General features: G+C 48.8%; 1 protein-coding gene across 1 annotated transcript in view; it reads right to left on the minus strand.

Annotated features, from left to right (window-relative positions):
• The window catches only part of PAK3 (p21 (RAC1) activated kinase 3), a 246332-nt gene extending 228236 nt beyond the window's left edge, over positions 1-18096 (minus strand). Inside the window, exon 1 of the mRNA XM_087860118.1 lies at positions 17979-18096. The gene's annotated coding sequence lies outside the window, so the exon portion shown is untranslated. The remainder of the gene's footprint in view (positions 1-17978) is intronic.
• Positions 18097-18329: the final 233 nt, after the last annotated feature.

Raw genomic sequence — 18329 nt, forward strand, 5'->3', positions numbered from 1 at the left:
CAACAGGTGTCTGCGGTTCATAAACCTGGCCATACATGAGCATCGCCTGGGGTGGCTCTTAAAAAGTTCTGGCCAGGGGCGCCTGGGTGGCTCAGTCGGTTAAGTGCCCGACTCTCGGTCTCAGCTCAGGTCATGATCTCAGGGTTGTGGGATCGAGCCCTGTGTTGGGCTCCCTGCTCAGCACAGAGTCGGCTTGAGATTCTCTCCCTCTCCCTCTGCCCCTCTGACTCCCCGCACTCACATGCATGCACGTGCTCTCTCTCTAAAAAAGATAAATAAATCTTAAAAGAAAAAAGTGCAGGCCAGTTGAATCAGAAACTCTGGGGACAGGGTCCAGGCTTTAGCTGTTGTTAAAAAGCTCCCCAGCTGATGCTAACACCTAGCCGGCTCGGCAATGGGCTGAGGCAGATGACTCTGCCAGAAGGGAAGGGCCAGGGGAGTTTGTCGAAGGCAACGTGGGCCTCAAAGGACATGGAAGAAAAGCCTGGGAGATAAGATGGAGTGTGAAGACAATGCACAAACATGTATGGGGACGGCATGCCCTGGGAGACCAGGGAGACAAAAGAGGCTTCGGTTTGGGGTGGTGATGGAGGATGGCCTGAATGGAGAGGCATTAAGAAGAATGAAGAGCTCTCAAAAGTCTGAGTAGAGCCCCTCTGCAAGGAAATTGTGGGGGTGAAGCTGTCCCAGAGTTGAAAAACCGGCGGGGGAGGTACCCGTTGCCACCGCAGGCCAGTCCAGACTTGGGAGATTCAGGAGGTACAACCAGGTCTAAGGGGGTGAAGAAGTGATTACTGCCTTGCAGGTTTCTCTTGGTGGCCTTGGAGAACAGGAAGTGAAGCGGAGCCCCTGAGGTACATGGCTACACACTCTGTGTGTTCTGCAACTGCTGACCAGGTCAGTCTCGGGTCTCCGAGGGAGAGGGGGAAGGCGGGGGGGGGGGGTGGCAAGCAGCGACGATGGACCTGCTTAGAATGAACTCCTTGGACCCTTGGAAGAGAGTGGTTTCCAGGCTGTCCAGACTACTGGGGGCAGACGCAGAGCAACTTTTCGTTAGGTGAGCAACTGGCCTGGCTAGCCCAGGATCGGGTCCCTTACGGGGTGAACCTGGAGACACGGAATTGTTCAGGAGCCTTAATTCCACCGAGATGCTAAATCCATACCCATTCCCCTTCAACACCCCTGGCTCGGTAAAGGCCAGTTGACCCCGAATAGCCAAGGCAATCCTGAAAAAGAAAAACACAACTGGAGGTATCACCATTCCGGACTTCGAGTTATATTTCAAAGTCACACTGATCAAAACAGCATCATACTGGCACAAAAATAGACACACAGGTTAATAGAACAGAATAGAAAACTCAGAAATGAAGCCACAATTATATGGTCAATTAATCTTCAACAGGGAGGAATGAATATACAAGGGGAAAAAGAAAGTGTCTTCAATAATCGGTGTTGGGAAAACTGGACATGCAAAAAAATGAAACCGGACCACTTTCTTACACCACACACAGAAATAAACTCAAAATGGAGGAAAGACCTAAATGTGAGACCGGAAACCATCAAAATCCCAGAAGAGTGCACAGGCAGTCATTTCTTTGACATGGGCCATAGCAGCATTTTTCTAGCTGTGTCTCCTGAGGCAAGGGAAACAAAAGCAAAAAGAAACTATAGGGGCTTCATCAAAATAATAAGCTTCTGCACAGCAAAAGAAACAACCACCAAAACTAAAAGGCAACCCACTGAATGGGAGAAAATATTTGCAAATGACGTATCCAATAAAGGGTTAGTATCCACACTATAGAAGGAACTGGTACAACCCAACTCTGTTCCTCTTTGAAAAACCACCTCAGAAGTTAAAGGGTAGTGGACGGCGTAGCTGCCTCTGCAGACTAAGTCATCACACAGCGCCCCCTTGAGGCCTTCCCTAAAATGGACCTCTAGTGCCAGCTCCCAAGTGCTGCTGGAAGGTTATGGACTCTCTTCGCCCTTCCCACTCTGGTGGTGAGGACTGTTACATCTCTTTTTTAGTGACTCATCTGGGCGTCCATGCATGTCTACAACTGTGTGCGAAGTTCCTTGGGTACCTGAGAATAATTCTGGACTTTCCCCTGAGAAGGGAGCAGGGCTGGGCTGGGTCATACCCAAGGAGCAAGCTGTATCTGATTTCACTCCAGGGCTGATCTCTGAAGCCAGGACACCCTAAAGCGTGATCCGTGGGTCACCTGCACCAGCATTTCCTGGGATGCTTGTAAAAATTCAGAGCCCTGGGCTCCAAACGCAGCACTGCAGGATCAGGCAGCTCTCTGTGGAACTGAAAGAATCCCATAAAAAACAGCAATAGTGGCACCTCCTTTTAGTTTTGTCTCATTTGGACATGGTCACCAGCTATATTTTGTCTATTTTGTGACTGAATCTAAGGTTCCATAGCATGCTAGCCAGTCTGTGTTTTCTTTTTGTTTTTTTAAGATTTTACTTTATTTGAGAAAGAGAGAGCACGAGGAGGGGGAACAGCAGGCAGAGGGAGCAGACTCCCTGCTGAGCAGGGAACCCAATGCGGGGCTCGATCCCAGGACCTCGAGATCATGACCCAAGCCGAAGGCAGACGCTTCACCGACTGAGCCACCCAGGCATCCCCAGTCTGTGTTTTCAGATGCCCCATGCTAAAAGCCACCAAGGCCCACACCTGCCTGAACAACTGAGGCTTTGAGGCCCCTTCCTGTTTTCCCCTTTGCCCATCCTGAGCCAGCCTCCACACACACACAAGGCCGTTCTTCTGTGAACACAGAGCTTTTACCGCACTGCTGAAGGATGCTCCGGGAACCAAGGTTAGGAGTGCCCGGTGTATCCTGCTGACACGGCAGCAATTGCTCAAAAGGTGATTAATGATTGAATATGGCTCAAAGTCTGTATCAAAGCACCTATCTCTTCGAGAGTATGTCATTTTTTTTTTAAAAGAGCTTAATCCAGAGTCACATCTGATGCCTTAGCAAGAAGAGTAAAGTTGAAAGCAGAAGGAGTTCCTTCCCTTAATTGATCCATCAGTCAGTCTTCAATACATAGTGGCTTGGCTGCTTTGGGGAATACAGACATGAGTAAGACATAGCCAGTGTCGTCAAAGAGTTTAAAGCCTACCTAGGGAGACAACAAATACACTCGTGTTAACTACCATCAAAACAAAGGAGTACAGGATCCATGCTAAACGTGCATTAGAGATGAACATGTGGCACGGGATGGCTGAGCTCGGAACCTGCTTCAGGGGACACCCCCGCGTCCCTCCGTGGTACTGCCAGACGTCTCGCTCGAGCCAGACACATGGAAGTCTTCCTGGATTGCTCCCTCCCCTCAGCCCCCATATCCAGTGCCTTAGCAAGTCCTTTTGGCTCCAGCTGCAAAATGGATCCCGAATCTGCTTACTTTTCTCCATGGCCACTGCTACCTGGCTAGCCCAGGCCACCAGCGATCTCTTTGCCTGGCTTCCTCTCCTAGCCTCCTAGCTTCATCCCCCCGCCCCCCGCCTTCTCTCTCATTGCCACTCTCCAGTCCAATTTTGTGTAGCAGTCAGAGTGCTATTTTAAAAGTATAAATTAGATTATTTTGATCCCTCACTTAAACACGTCAGTGGCTTCCCACTGCACTCAGCACAGAGAGAACTCCTTCCCATGGCCTGCCAGGCCCTGCATGGCCTCTGACCTCAGTGAGCACCACCTTCTCCCCGGCTCACGTGTCTCTTTCAGTCACAAGATGGCGAGCACCCACCTCAGGGAGTCTGTGCAAACTGTTCCCTCTGCATGGCACACTTTCTGTTAATATTTACTCATCTTTCGGGTCTTGGCTTGGATGTCACTTCCCCCAGAAAGGCCTTTCTTAATTCGCCACCCATCTGAATCAAGTCCCTCTTGTCACGGTCTCTCATACTGCCCCGCTGTTTGCCTGCACGGCACTTACTACAATTTATAATTATATGTGCCTGGGTTTATTTGTGTAATGCCCGTCTTCTCCTTTAGACTGTGAGCTTTGTGAGGGCAGGGCATAAGTCTGCTTTGTTGATAACCACGTTCTAAGTGCCTAGCACAACATCTGATACGTAATAGATGCCCAAGGGGTGCCTGGGTGGGTCAGTCGGTTAAACGTCCAGCTCTTGGTTTCATCTCAGGTCGTGATCTCGGGGTTGTGAGATTGAGCCCCGTGTCAGGCTCTGGGCTCAGCACGAAGTCTGCTTGGGATTCTCTCTCCCTCTCCCTCTGCCCCTCCCCCCTGCACCCGTGCTCTCTCTTTCTAAAATAAATAAATAAATCTTTAAAAAAATAGATGCTCGGTATGTGTCCTTGGGCTGAAAGGATGAAAGAATAAAGGCACAAGGAAGTGAGGTGGTCTGAGAAGGCTTTCTGGAGAAGAACCATCAGGAGGATACCCCGAGAAAAGCCCTGGAAATGGGTATTTGTGCACAAGGTACGTTCTGAGGATGGAGTAGGTACGACTAGAGTATGGGGTCTGTGTGAAAGAAATACTATCGGAAATGTATGTTAGAGTCCTCCGTGGTCATATAGTAAAAACGTATAGTCCAAAACTCCAGGCTAAGCAGCGGGACCTTTATTTGGTACTTTCCACCACGCCACAACCCCAGCCTGGTCCCAGGTATCCTCAGGACAGCCCGGGGTGGGCGGGAGGCACTACTCCTCCTCGGCTGCTAGCAGTTAGGGGTGGTGTGGTCCTCCTCCTCCCATCTCCAGCTGCGGCCACGGGCCCCGCAGGATTCAGAATGAGAAAAGGGAAGGGGTGGTGAGGAAGGGCTTGTCATCAATGTACATCACCATTCCTCCTGGGTCATGCAAACCCTTCTGAATATTCTGTAGGGGTCCCGCTTCCCATCTCAACCCTTTTTACTCAGGTGGACAGAGACATCTAGCACCGACAGTGGTGCCGGCCTCATAAGGTTATCGAGAGGAGTAAAACAGGTGCTTAGCTTAATGCCCAGCGCACAGGAAGCGCTCATTGAATGGGAGCTGTTATAATTCCTCCTCCGTAAAATGGGACTAATAATAGTACCCACGCCCCCACGAGATCGTTATCACTATTAAATGAGATAATACACGGAAATGCCCGGCACCTAAGCACCTCCTAAATGTGAGCTATTACTGCTGTTATTAATAGCACGGACCGCAGCAGCAGTAATACCGAACGGTTGAGGGAAGGAGTAACAACGGCTGAACTGAGGCACAGACATTGGGGAATTCGCTGAAAGCAGTATATGCCTTCAGTGGTCACTCTGGGGCCCCAGAGGTGGGGATTCATTCAGAGAGAAAGGCTCAGAGACTACTACACAGCCAGTGCGGGGGGAGGGGAGGGCGGAGGCGGGACAAGTTGCTTGGTCACCAGGCTGGGGCAGGTGATGCCCTGGGAGGTGGCCCCCTCAAGGCAGGCCCTGTCGCCAGGGCCCAATTCCCAGCTCTATTGATCAGGTAGGAACTGTCACTATGGTAGCATCTGGTTGCCATACTTGATGTATTACTTGGGGAGGAGACACCCGGGCTCTCTGGCCTGTTGTCTTGGAGGAATGCCAGAAGGGAATACATGGCTGGCGGGGCTGCCAGGGGAGGCGAGGGAGGGGCAGCCAACAGAACTCTGTGCTCCCTGAGCTCCTGTGGGAGCTGCCCAGCAGGTTGGGCCTTGTCTCCATTTTTGTTACTTTGTGAACCACGGGGCCTGCCTCCTTCCCGTTTTTGTTACTTTGTGAAGTGTTTCCGGGCCTGGGAATCAGCTGCTGTCCAGAAGCCACCCACGGGGACACTGTGGGGTGCTGTTGCAGGGAGTCCTGTCAGCCTCAGGAAGTCCCCACACAAAAAGGCCCTGTCCCCTGCTTATCCCAAACAACGCATACCACACAGGCAGCAGCAGCCTCTGCTGGGGTGGGAGTGAGGTCCAAGGGTGGCTGGACACTGAGAAGCCAGGAACCAAAGGCCCTACAAGGGTCATTGAGGTTGGCAACTGGCTAACAGTAACAATATCTTTCCAGCATTTCTATGTTCCAGGCCCTATGCTGAGAACTCTGTGGGAATTATCTTGTTTATTCCTGAAGGGGGGAAAAAAAAGAACCCTAATAAGTACCTACTCTTTTATCTCCATTATACAGGTGAAGTGACTAAAGTTTAGAGAGGGTAAGTGACTTGTCCAAAGTGCCTGGGCCCGGACCCACACCTCTCCATAGGGCTATGTGTGCTCCTAATAATTAAAAAAAAATTAACTGTTAGGGCGCCTGGGTAGCTCAGTCAGTTAAGCCTCTGACTTGGGCTGAGGTTATGATCCCAGGGTCCTGGGATGGAGCCCTGCATCAGGCTCCCAGCTCAGCGGGGAGTCTGCTTCTGCGTCTCACTCTGCCCTTCCCCCGCTTGTGCTCTCCCTGCCCCCCACAATCTCTCTCTCTTTCAAGTGAGTAAGGCCTTAAAAAAGTAAGCTGCCATTTCTTGAGCACGAACTCTGGGGCAGACCCTTGACCTATATGATCACTTTGATTCCTTCCCCGAACTCCATGAAGTGTATACAAATTATTACTTTTTCCATTTTACACAGTTAAAGGCAGTTAGATGGTTAAGAAACTTTCTGAGATCACACGGCCAGGAGATGGGGCCGGGGTTTGGACTTGGGCAAGTGATTGCAGCTCCCAGCCCCTTAACCTTACACTGCCTTCTCTTTTTCTCCAAAATAGCTCTTTTGCCAGGGAAAACCTGAAGACACCACAAGCGCATAACTTGGCTCATTTGTTTTTGCTCGACTGTCTCCACAGAGAAGGGAGAGTCAGGATCATTACAGATGGGAGACCTGGGGCCTCATAAGACCTTGAGGCCTATTGACTCTCGTGACTGGAAATAACAATAAAGAGAAAGACTCTGTGAAAAATGGGTGGAAGTCTTCATCTGAGGGCTCCAACTCATAAGAGATGTTTAGAGGAATTGTAGCCAAGACAAGACCTTGCCAGGAAAGAGCCAAGAAAGAGGGAAAAAAATTGTTTTTTTGTGCAATAGTATTCAGTGCATGCACTCCAGTCAACGTGAAAAGTTGGGCTTCTTCAAATGGGGCATTAGCTTAGGGTTTGAGGATATACTCCATCCCATGGGCATATTCTGGAAATCTCTGTGCCTGGATGTGTTGTGCTCATGAGTTTGACACCCATCAATCCTAGTCCAATGAGTCTGAATTGGTGGCCTCCAAATACTCCTTGCTCTATGCCGCAAGTTTGATAATGTCAATCAGGCAAGAAGGACTCAGGTGAGCTGAAAATGCAAGAATCCAAGCCTGTTCTGGGCCCTCCCTCTGGCTCTCTCCCCTTTTCCAAACCCCCATTAGCTGAGAGCGTTCCAGAACTCCCTCCTGACCTCTGGTCCCCTCTAGCATTGGTGCCAGCTTCCCAACGGGATTAGGAGGAGAAAAAGAACCGGTAGGTTTCCCAGCCCTGCGATCTGTGACACTAACAAGAGTCGCAGGGTCTCGGGAATTTCTCTTGCAATGCCAGCCATTACTGCTCCACTTGGCTACCAACGCGCCAATGGCAAAACCTGTTTCCTGGCCCCAGCTTTCCAATGATGCATAATGACCCTGGCCACATCCCTCTGCCATTAAAATGAATTTGCCTCTCTTTCCGGGTGTTTGAAGTTATTCAGACTCTTCAGGGCTCAGGCTTCACAGCCAAGAAAATCTGTTGCTGCACACACTTGCCTTTGGCATAACCACCTTATTACCTCGGGGGAACACTTCGTAGCAGAATATTCCGTTTAACCATCCAGGACCCAGGACCAGGCAGCCAGACCCACTGTGCTCCTCACCAGCCGGACGCACTTGCCGTGGAAGTCACTTAGCGCCTCTGCGGCTCAGTTTCCTCCTCTGTAAGATGAGAAGACTGCCGGTCCCTACCCCCGACAGAGCTGCAGGAGGGAGTGAATGAGAGCGCCCGTGCCACCACGAGAACTGCGCAGTGCCTGGCGCACAGCTCAATAAATGGTAGCTATATATAAAAGGGAAGACTTGCTGTCTCTGAAAGTTTGCCTTGGAGAAGCATCTCTCTGGCTCCAGTTTCCCCTGTGATGCAATGAAGAGCTGTAGGGTGAGCCACAAGAATGTAAGAGGGGCAAATGGGTGTACGTTGATGCCGGCTCCTTTCCTGGGGGCATTTAGAGAGCAAGAGGGAACTGAGGCCGTGCCTCTGCCTGGAAGAGTGCTATGATGAAGGGAGGGCTGAGGGGTGCGGTGGGAGTAGGGGGGAGGTTAGGGCCTAAAAAGCTGGGGTGTTGAAATCCCATCAAGCGAGGATACCCACTGCCACGCTGGGAGTTTGAGGAAGGGAAGAGAAATAAAAAGTTTAAAAAGTCAGAGGAGGGGTAGAACCGTCAAATGGGATTTGAGGGAGAGCTTGGGCAGAAAGGGTCTGAGTTCTGGAAACCACTTTGTCCTTTCTCAGAAAGCTGCTACTGAAGATTTTGTGCCAAAGGGCCTGAAGTATGCTCATTACTGGAGAGCTGGTCAGTCTGTTCATCCAGGCCTGCTCTTCTTCAAAAGAACATTCTGTTCTCTGCTTACCTAGGCAGAAACCAGCCCCAGGGAACTGGGTCAAAAACCAACCTCCTTGAATGCAGTCTTGTGTCATAGGTTTCTTTCTTTCTCTTCTTTTTTTTAAGACCTTTTTTTTAGTTTTTAGTAATCTCTACACCCAGTGTGGGGCTCGAACTCACAACTCCGAGATCAAGAGTCACACTCTCTACCGAAGGAGCCAGCCAGGCACCCCTGGTGTCACGGGTTGCTAAGCCAGAGCTACTGGGAGGCCAGGACTTTCTCACTTTGGAAAATGGTTTTCATTCCCTCAGGCCAGAAAGCCCAAGGGCTCTTGCCTCCTGAAAGTTACCACAGGAGGGGGCTCCTGCCTTCTCTGGATCACCTAAGAAGCTGGTTAAGGCATAAGACTCCCTGGGTCCCCTCTTGGAGTGGCAAATTCAGTGGGTTGAGGTGGGGGCTCCAACTTTTAATGTGCCCCCAAGTGATTCTGTCACCAAAGCACGCTCTGACGTTGGAAATGAACGTGCTTGATTTAAATGGAAGGCACTACAAAATAGATCTGTGATTCCTATGTCCTCACTTTGTATGTGAGGAACCTGAGGCACAGAGACATTTAAGCACATGTTCGAGGTCACACAGCTAATCCGTACCAAAACCAGAATCAGAACCTGGGTCTTCTGGCTCCCCCTTCCGTGTTAGCTCCATTTACTGACTATCTTTGCCTCTCAGAGAGATTTTTCCTTTCTAGTTTAAGTACGCAGATGGATGTCCCTCCTGGTTCTACTCAGAGTTCAAAAGCAATGCTACCTCTGGGGAATAATTCAGTAAAAACAAAACGCGACGATCCCGAGTTGTACTAAAAGCATCAAACACAGTTTTAAAAAGAAAAGAAAACCTGGCCTTTCCCCTTATGACCATCCGTAAGGAGAAACAGGGCACATGATTTATGTGTGGAGACCGTATTTGTGGCAATAATGCTTCAGTTTTAAATTATTCAGCACAGAAGAGACACCCCAGCTTTAAGATGGGACACTTGTGAGCTTAACAACCAAAAGCATTTCTTTTTCAAGGCCGCAAAGATGAACAATTATATTATCTGGCCATCAGTTCCCCTGTGAACTCTCCCTACGCTATTCCAAACCTTTTAAAAGAAAGAAAAAAACCCAACAAATATTAGGTAGGATCTAAAGCCATCTGCCAAATACCAAGATTTTGAGGTAAGTGGGAAACCACAAATCATAAATGTCAATAGTTCAAATAATCCAAACTATTCCTTTGGGTACTATAACCCCCCCCCCATCTTCTAACAACTCAAAAGCATCCCAGCGACGGGCTGTGTGCGTACCATGCTAGGTAAAAGGAACGATGGGTAAGTACAAGGGCATTCTTAAATCTATCTGATTGGGAAGCAGCGCCTCAAAGGCACCAAGGTCCATCCTTAGGGGAGACCAGGTGCCAGGTTTTTAGCTAGCAAGTGGTGGGGGGAGGTCAGGAGCTTTTCCTAGCAATGTCCAACTCCGAGAGCGCTGTCTCCTCTCCAGCCGTGTCTTCTCCATCTGTAAAATGGGTAATCACCGTCACCATCTGTTGGTGCGCCTCATGCTGCTCTACCACCCCTCAAGGGATTTTAAGGTTGCTACTGTCACGCTAAAGGCAAAAGAGGGTTCGCAAACCATACAACCCCCGTGACTTCCATCTTCTCCTAATCCGCAGACCTTACCTGTGGCCTAGAGCAGACACCAAATTTCCCAGGGCCGTATCTGGACATGGGCAGAAAGGAGAGGCAAGAAGATGAAGCAAGAGGCAGCGGAGTGAGGGGAGAAGCTACACCTGTCCCCGTTTGCCACTATTCCCTTTGCAGAGGGTGACATCACTGTTTATTTCTGTGAGACTAACTTCTCATGGGAGGGCCTCAAACTTGTCCTCTTTGCAGGAAGTCAAGTTGGATAGAAGTTGATTCCTACTCAGCGCTCAGTCTCTGGAAAATTCTGGAACCAATCTAGCTGACCTCAGAAGTCGGTGAAGATGCAGCAGTAGCTTTTTCCCCGAGTGTCTTACAAGGTAGATCTCTAAAGTCAATTTGCCATTGTCCGCCGCCACGGCTGCTGCCAACAGAAATGACCCTAAATGGCCATTCATTTCACAGTAAATTTAGAGGGACTTGATGTTAGGAAAATTCGTTTGACACAGTTCTAGTTGGAAATGAATTAAAAAGCCTGTTTGCTTAAATAATTGAAGGTAAGGCATGTATTACATCTGTTTCGCGTGTAGTTAGGGATTTCCGCTCCAGGCCTTTCCTGGTGCCAAATATGAATTCCTGCCTAGCACTTGATTTAAGAGCAGAAATCTTAATTATTGAAAGGCAACAAGAGGAGGAGCGAAGTATATTTTATACTCTGTGGCTGGAATGTAAACTGGTAGGAAAAAAAAAAGAAAAAGAAAAGAACACTTCAGAGAACAATTTGGCACGATCTAGGGGGAAAAAAATTACCTGAACAAAGCCAGTCTTCAGAATATATCTTAAGGAAATAATGAGCCCAACGCATATGATACAGTCCAAGGATATTCACTGTGGCCTTGTTTGAGTGCTCATAAAAGAACAGAGTGCCAATTAGGTTTTTTCAAGTTTCAAACATTTCTGTACAACCAAAAGACACTTGAGAAACAAACTGAGGACTACAGAGGGGAGGGGGGGGAATGGGATAGACCGGTGATGGGTAGTAAGGAGGGCACATATTGCATGGTGCACTGGGTGTTATACACAACTAATGAATCATCGAGCCTTACATCGAAAACCGGGGATGTACTGTATGGTGACTAACATAATATAATAAAAAATCATTATAAAAAAATAAAAAAAACAAAATCGAAGCGAAAAAGTAAACCATAAACTGCTTAACATACTTAACAGAGGTAAGTGTTAGCTGACAACTGAAATATGTAAAGAGACTGCAGTTAGCAAGATGAGAAAGAACAACTGACTAGAACAATAGGCCAATAAACATCCGAAAAGGTGGTTAACCTCTCTGGTACTCAAAAAAAGAAAAAAAGAAAAGAAAATGGGGATCTTTTCGGCTACCACATTGTCAAAGATTCAAAAGACCAAGAGTATCAGAAATTGGTGAGGAAGAGCCGAGCTAGAGAAATGGCCGTTGTTGGTGGGAAGATAAGTCGCTATAACCTTCCTGGAGGGCAACTGGGGCAGGGCTCTGTTAAAATCAAGAACATGCAGAACCAAAGTCTTTGAACCAGCAGTTTCACGACTGGGCATTTATTCTACAAAAACCCTTGCAAGGGTATGCAGGAGTGCAGGTAAAAGGAAGTCAGCTGCCCCAATGTTTAGTAATTCTTTTTAAAAATTAGAAATAATACAAAAATTCACCAGTGAAAGTTGGATTAAAGACATTATGTCACAACCATAGAAATTAGAGTACTATTCAGCTCTTAAAAAGAATAAGACAGCTCTAGGTACACTGGCAGGAAAAGACATTCAGACACAGAGTTCCATGAAAAGCATGTTGGAGAACAGTATCCAGAGCACTGGTTGCATCCTTTGCTATTTTATGTACAGGAATACATATACAAATATTCATAAAAACATGCACAAAATGATACAAACCAAATGGCAAAAAGGGCAGGGATCGGTGGTGGAGAGGCCCGGAACATTCTACTTCAGACTTCTATTTTTACAAGCATAAGCGTGTATTATTTTAATCATAAAAATGCTTTTTTGAAACAAGAAGTAAGGCAAGCTGTGCCACTCCCCCACAATCTCCCAGCCTCTAAAAATGTCCTCTTCAAGGACGTGGTGTTCCTGCATCTAAGATAATTTCTAATACCCAAGCCATGGGCTTTTGCTACTTCGAAGTTAAGAAACACAGGAAAGAAGTGAAAGGGATGCCCCCATTTGTTTAGGAGAGTTTCCTTTCATGCTGTTAGGGTGAAATTGACACCCTTTCTAGAAAGCCCTTCCTCTATCATCTTTTCACATCTCCCGCCATTCTTCCTGCCCTGCCTCTTTTCCCTGCATGTTTTTCATAAGGCTGGGAGAAGGGGACATGGCTCATTCATTTCAATTCTTCTTCTGTTTTTACCTCAGGAACTGAGGTAAACTGAGTCCAATCCCATTATTTTATCCTGAAGAGATCCCACACTAATTTCCCCTCCCCCAGTCGATCGGCACAAGGCTCACCCCAGCATTTCCAATCCCTCTTCCCCAAGTTAAGGTTGACAATTCCACCTCTGGGAATCTTTCGTATGTAGGGAGCATCTACAAGTGACCCTAGGCTGTGTTACCAACACCAACAGGCAGCAGAGTAGGAGCCCTGCACCCACACGGCCTCAAACTCCATGCCCTTTTAGGGAGTGCATCAGAGCTTTCATCAAACTTTCAAGGAGGTCATGGGTCCACCAGAAAGGTGAATCACCACCAAGGAAGAGGGACTTGTGAGACTGAATCATCCACTGAGTATCGACACAGACTACCTAGTCCTGAGGTTTCCCGCTGGCTGCTTGGCTTGGTGAACTGACACGAAAGAGGAACAGAAAGAGAGAGGGGAAGCATGGCCTTCTCAGGCTCCACTAGAAACCTGTCTCCCCGCAAAAGCTGCCACACGAGAGCCCACACAACTCAGGCCTGGACATGACCTCCAAGTCCCACTGAATGAGCCAACCCACACTGCCCTGTAGTGTGCAAGAAGACGGCTGGGTCTAGTGGAAAGAGCGTTAGAAGGCAGCAGATCTGAGTTTAGACTCTGGAATGATTACTGTTCTGTCCCGTGGCAGCTGTGGGATCCTAGAGAACTCACTGCACTTCTCCAGCATTTTGCTCATCCAAAACAGAAGCTGTGCACCACATGAACTTGGAACGGCACCTGCAGTGCTACCGTTACGAATCTCCCCTACTGGACAGTTATTTCTGTCAAACTCTCCAGAACAGAGGAGGACTTTGCTCTCGCGGTCCGGTAGCACAGACTTAAAGTCACAGCGTCTTCTCTCGTGGCTCACCTAAACCCTTCCTACTGCAACCGAGGCTTGTTGCTTTCATGGGGAGAGTGGCCAGTGGCGCAGACGGTGCCCCATGGAATGGGTAACTCTAAGGCCTCCCCACCAGTCTCTACCCCCGACCCAGCTGGCAATGATTATTAGCTGTTAATTCTCAAGAAAGGCACTCTTCTTTCAAGGCGGCTTGTAAAGAAGAGAGGTCAAGGGAATTAATGAAGAGCCAAGGGAATCGGAGAGGGTCAATAGTCACATGAGTACTTTTTCTTCTGCCTTTAAATTTCCTTAAAGATGGCCACGCCTTCCTATTGACCACACGGACTAGGCATAGGGGACACTGAACATGAACTCGACAGGGGCTGTGTCCAAGACGGCCCTCCGGAACTACTTCTGCAGGAGAATGAATCTGAAGGATAAAAGCAACTTTCCAACTCAACTTAATTTCCACCTCCAGGGTTCTCTGGTCAGCAGGGTATGTTCAAATTGATGGGATTTTTCTTACGGCTGTACTGATGATACCTCTGGCCCAGGAAATTAGAGGCCACACTGGAATCTTCAGGAAGTGAAAGGAAGTGAGCGCAAAGAACTAAGTCACCCAAGGTTGAATGAGGATAGGTCTTTGCAGTCAAAGCAGAGCAGAGAACTGAGGCAGTCGCCCAACAGTGCAGCAGAAAAACAGGATTTGGGCCTGAATTATCAGGATAATTGCCTTAATTCTGCACTTCCCTTTCATAATAACCTCGAGTTTATATAGAGCCTTTCTTCTAAAGAGCTCAAAATACTTGCAGAGATATTATCTTAGTTGTCATCACACCATCACAGACGGTGAGAGCAATGATTATTATCAACCTCATTTGACGCATAGGGGAAGGAAGGCCTAGAGAGTGAAGCAAGGCATCCAAGTTTACCCAGCAAGATACCAACAGCCTCCGAACTCCACAGGCAAGGCTCTTGCCTGGCATTGCCCAGTGAATATTCTCTCAAGAGCAGTCCGGCCAAATGCCTGTCTCAACACCACGTTCTGTGGGCAAATACATCTGGGAAAGGCTGCGGATTCTTTCTCCTGGCGAGTCACAATATACATTAGCCTGCTAAAGGCTCTTAGAAGCCCTGAAGTAAACAAACCTGTTTTTGTTTGAGCAAGAATTTCCCAAATTTAACTTGACCACAAAACTCAGTGTGTGTCTAGATGTGAGTGTGTAACACCTACTAACATCCTGTGGAACTAGTCTTCTTCAGCACCTACACTGGCAAGCCCTTGGTCCAGCCACTGCGCTTACCTGAGTACAGACACAGTGGACACGTCCGTTCCTTTCCAGCCCAAACTGGGGGGGCGGGGAATGTGCCCTAGAGATTCTGCCCGATACTTTCTGCTACTGACAGCCAATGAACAAAGGACCTTGAGGAGTCCAAAGGACCCCAGGGGCCATCATTTCCTCTGCCTCGGGGCATTGGCTAGACGGGGTGGGGGGAGTCAATTGAAGCTCGACCCCTTCCGCCTGGCATTCCTTTCGAATAGAACCCAGGGCTATTTTTGGTCTTCACTTCAGGGAGGAGAAGCTCAGGATGCCGGTCCAAGCCCTCAGAGCCCACACTCTTAACTAGCGTAATTTTGTGCCCACCAGGCACTTCCAGCAGAAATCATTCATCTCTTAGGTTCATTTCCAGTGCCATTTATCAGCCCGTGTAATCAGCCCCAACACAACAAAACAGGAGACTCAGAATGTGCCCCTATTCTGGTTAACTACAGGCGTGTTAGAGTCAGTCCTCACACATCCATTCCTGACTACGCACCTAACATACAGGACAGAAATCCTGGGCTATTAGTAATTACCAGTGACACCACTAACAGTATCTAAAATGTAAAAATCCCTGAAGACTCTGTCCTGGTTAATTTGCATTTTACATACAATCCAAATGATAAAAGATAACAGACAATGGGTTTCATATTTATTACTACCATTTCCATGCTTTCAGTAGTCAGTATTTATTGAACACCCACACCAAGAGGAAAAGCACCTGCACTGACATTGGTAACTTTTTGTGCACAAAGCAAAGCCATGCAGGTATATCTCTCTTTATCCATCCACCAGCTACACAAAAAAATCTGCGCAAACGGATTTGGGGTAAAAATCTTCATGGTAAAGGTCAGAGGGGCACTGATACTCAAGATGACCTGATTATGAAGTCTTTTGTAAAGCAACACATTCGGCAATGTGAATACTGTCCATCTAGGTCATTTGCCTTGTAAATACATACTTACCCACAGCAGATTTGCTTAAAGCAAAACATTAATATTTTTAAGTGAGCTGGACATTTCTTAAGATGGGGACGTGTGCTGATCTTTACCAATCTGCAATACTGGCTCCTTTTGGATTCACCATTAATCACCATCCCAGTCCAGGGAGACTCATTCTGAGTTTGTAATAGTAATACTTCTGAGGACTCCCTGCAGTCTTACTTAACCATGACCCCTCTGCCTTTATATATGCCGCTCCTTCAACTTGGCCACCTGGTGAATTAATTCTTCAAGACTCACTCAAATGTCACTTCCTCCACGAAGCCTGCCTTTCTGCCTGTATTTCTTTTTCTTTCTTCCTTTTCTCTCTTTCTTTCTTTCTTCCTTTCTTTCTTTCTTTCTTTCTTTCTTTCTTTCTTTCTTTCTCTCCTTCCTTCCTTCCTTTCAAGATTTTATTGACAGAGAGAGAGAGAGAGAGAGAGGGCGTGCACACACACATATATGGGAGTGGGGGGAGGGGCAGAGGGAGAGAGGGATCTCAAGCAGTCTCCCTGCTGAGTGTGGATCCTGACCCTGAGATCATGATCTGAGCAGAAATGAAGAGCTGGATGCTTAAACTGACTGAGCCACCCAGGTGCCCCGAAGCCTCTCTTGATCATACCTCCCACCCCCAGCCAGGTACCCCTCCTCTGTTCTCTCACAGTACCCTGTCTATCTCTTGTCATACTCTACTGTAATCATCTGCTTACACACTCTATCTTGCCTCCTGGACTGTGCACTTCCTGAGAGCTGAGATGATTTTTTTTCATTTATTCGTTTATATACTTCCAATACCTAGCATTACCACTGGCACATAGCAGGTGTTTAATAAATGTCAGTTGTTTGACTGAACAATCACTACCCTTAACTGTACATTTTTGGCCCCTGACAAATAATGCTTTCTTAAAACCTCAAATAAAATGTACAAGAGAGGGTCTAGCAGTTTTGTTCATTTTTATTGATTTCTTCTTTCTTCGATAAAAAAAAAAAGACCATACCAATTCACATCTTACGGTTCCAGGAGGAAAAAAAAACCCCTCTAACCCAAATTCACTACTAATACATAGATGCATCTAGTTAGTATGTTCATTTTTCTCCAAACATACAGCTACATCCTAGCTCAAAAGTAACATCACGGCAGTAAAGACCGCATGAGCATCCACTAATTAAAGGGGTGCAGGGGGAGGCACTGCAGGGATCACTGTAAGAGCTTTGGCTCCTCATTGGCTGAGAGGAAACCTGCTAAGAAAGTTGGGTGTCTTTGGGGGAACAATAATGTTGTCCAGTAGGACTTGGTCAACCAGGCTGGAAATTCCACAAGCAGAATGTCCTAAGCAATTGCCCCAAGCTGGGGGGATTTCCATCACTTTGAAACCATCATTACCCTTCCAGTGTGGGCAGAACAGGTTGGACCTGATCCGCCTGCATGTTACTGCAATCTGGCTTGGCATGGGATGATACCCAAGGACATGTAATGCCAGGAGTAACCCAGCCCCATGGCGCAGACAGACGGATGGACGCGCGCGCGCGCGCGCACACACACACACACACACGCCACCTCACACTCCAACTCATACTCATTGCATCCCACACAAAATCCGCACCATCTCCCCCCGACACACGCCACCGCATTCCTGTGTGCCCAGTCACACACGCAGGGAGTGCCCCCTCGCATTCTCTCACTTCCCCAGTGTGCCCGGCCCACACCCCACACCGCCGGCAGACTGCTTAGCCTGGAACTGGAAGCTGGTGCGGACTGGTTTTTGTTGTATGTAACAAAGCCCCATGCACCCAGGTGCCCCGCTGGATCGGCTCCATCCATCTCTCCCCGCCCCCATCCACGAGCTCCCAGAACAAGAGAAAGCTCAGCTCTGGGAAGTGGATGCGGGGAGTGGGGGTGCACGGAAAGAGAGCTTGAGGGGTGGGCGGGGGGCGGGAGTCCGGGCAGCTTCGGGGCTCCCTCGCCCAGAAGCCGGAGGGACGGCGAACTGGCCAAGGGACCGAGCTGCCCTCCCGCCCCAACGCACCCCGTCTATTCATAGAAAAAAAACCCAACACGGAGAAATCATCGACCCCCGCGCCGGCCGCGCGCCCTCCAGGCGGCTCTGGGAGCCAGGGGCGCTCCAACTGCCCGCAACAAAGCGCCCCCCGCACAGACCTGTTTCAGGTTCTCGGCGGCCCGAGCGCAGGCAGCCGCTGCTGAGGGTTCTGCCCTTCGCCGCCGCGAACGGGAGGAGGAGCAGGAACTGGGGGAGGAAGGAGCACGAGAGGGGAGAGGAGACTGTGGCGGCGGCGGCGCGAGGAGGAGGAGGAGGAGGAGGAGGAGGAGGAGGAGGAGGAGGAGGAGGAGGAGGCTGCGTCTGCGGCCGCTGCCGAGGATGCTCCGGCGGGAGGCAGGGCCGGGCGCGCGGGGCGTGGGCTCACGTGCGCCCCGCGGCCCCGGGATGCGCGCGCGGCTGGGTGTGTGAGAGCATCTGGGTGGATTTTGACTGTGATTATTCCAATTCCG

This window comes from Ursus americanus, chromosome X (genome assembly GCF_024610735.1).
Source record: "Ursus americanus isolate L20-20 chromosome X, mUrsAme1.1.p, whole genome shotgun sequence".
NCBI lineage: Eukaryota > Metazoa > Chordata > Mammalia > Carnivora > Ursidae > Ursus > Ursus americanus.